At 33.9% G+C, this 1,924-nt stretch overlaps 1 long non-coding RNA gene across 1 annotated transcript; it reads left to right on the plus strand.

Annotated features, from left to right (window-relative positions):
* The first annotated feature begins 981 nt into the window (after positions 1-981).
* LOC127537144 (uncharacterized) lies at positions 982-1,924 on the plus strand. Its single transcript, XR_007946641.1, has 2 exons — positions 982-1,449; positions 1,611-1,924. It is a non-coding gene; the product is annotated as an uncharacterized LOC127537144 (long non-coding RNA).

The raw sequence follows: 1,924 nt of genomic DNA on the forward strand, positions 1-1,924 counted from the left end.
ATAATGAAACTTGATATATATATAATGAAAGTCGATATATATATAACGAAACTTGATATATATATATAATGAAACTTGATATATATATAATGAAAGTCGATATATATATAATGAAACTTGATATATATATATAATGAAACTTGATATATATATAATGAAACTTGATATATATATATATATATATATATATCGACTTTCATTATATATATATCAACTTTCATTATATATATATCAACTTTCATTATATATATATCAACTTTCATTATATATATATGTATCGACTTTCATTATATATATCAACTTTCATTATATATATATCGACTTTCATTATATATATATCAACTTTCATTATATATATATCAAGTTTCATTATATATATATATCGACTTTCATTATATATATATATATCAACTTTCATTATATATATATCAAATCTTTTTTTCCTACCGAGCCCCGGAAGGGACATGTCCGTATGGCGAAGCGACAATGAAGGACACTCACCCGGACGAGAATTTTATTGAGTTTTATTTTGAAATCGGCCTGAAATACACAGACATTCAAGCAGTGCGATGCGCTAAGAGTCTGCCATGCAGACCAGCGATCCTGATAATGGTAAGTTTTATTTCTCCAACATCCTGCTGTTATCCTACTATGAATACGCTAGCTACAACAGTCCCACATCAGTATTATGAACGTTCCGCCAGCTAACGCGGTCCGGACACCGGATCACTGATTAGAGGTTGGCGTTGAACTATTGTTTGCTAGCCAGTTAGCCGCTGGTAAGCTAACAAGCTATGAAACAACTCCTTATAAAACCGGAGGAAAGCAGCAGCAATATTTCAGTCCAAGACCTGTATTCAGAACCTCCCACGCTGTTACACAATGACCCATTAATCATATTACTGAACTATATGGTTATCATTGAAATTTTCCTTGAATAACCAGTGAACTCTTTGCGAACACATTTTAATTTATGTGTTGATTATGTTTCGTATCAGTAATACAAGTCTAAAAAACTGATTCAAATGATCAAGTTAACACAATGAAGTAAAGAGTACTGGTAATCTGCAGCTATTTTCATAATTTCAAGGTAAAATTCTGATGTGTGATTTTCTAGCTTTGCAGATGTGGAAATCCAATGCACTGATTTCTTATACACAGATGCTTTTGGTGTTTTTTGTTGTAAAATAAAACAAGGCATTTATCACTGTTGGAAATTATTACAGGTATTATTTGTAACACTTTCTAACATTGTATGGACAAAGCAATAAATCAGTTAATGGATAAAATCATTTGTATTACAGATGCTATCAACAGCATGTCTTGTTCATTTTATTTAGTTGTCGGCCTTGGATGATGAGGTCCAGTTACCAGGAGCACTAGTCTGCAGCTTACTGGTTCCGTCCTGCAGCTCCTCCACGCCGTCCTCCTCTCTACAGACCAAATCAAGTAAGATCTGTTTAGACTATGCAGACATCAACATGATCAGTATGTTATCTTTTGACCCATCCTAAAATCACAAAATAGAACATTTACTTTAAGTTAACTGTGTTTATGAAAATAGAAAAATAATTACTGACAACTAGTACTTTTTGGATGCTTTTATGCAGGAAAAGGGAACCAGGAAGCTGCTGTGGATCCTCTGCAGTATCTGGAGAGGTCAGAGGAACGGTTCTTGGAACAGATCGGAAGACACCAAGACGTGACCTCTGCCATGCTCCAGAACATCCAGAAGATGAATGAAAACCTTGGTTGCACTGATGGGACGCATGGTGTCGGTGCTGGAGCAACTGTCCCAGAATTAAACTGCATTGTTGACTATTGGCTTTTCTAGAAAATAAATCTTTTTTAGTACTTCACCTGTTTTGTATTTTACCCATGCACTTTGGGTGAATAAACAGAAATTTGTGATGAGAGATGCAAA

This window comes from Acanthochromis polyacanthus, chromosome 14 (assembly GCF_021347895.1).
Source record: "Acanthochromis polyacanthus isolate Apoly-LR-REF ecotype Palm Island chromosome 14, KAUST_Apoly_ChrSc, whole genome shotgun sequence".
Lineage (NCBI taxonomy): Eukaryota > Metazoa > Chordata > Actinopteri > Pomacentridae > Acanthochromis > Acanthochromis polyacanthus.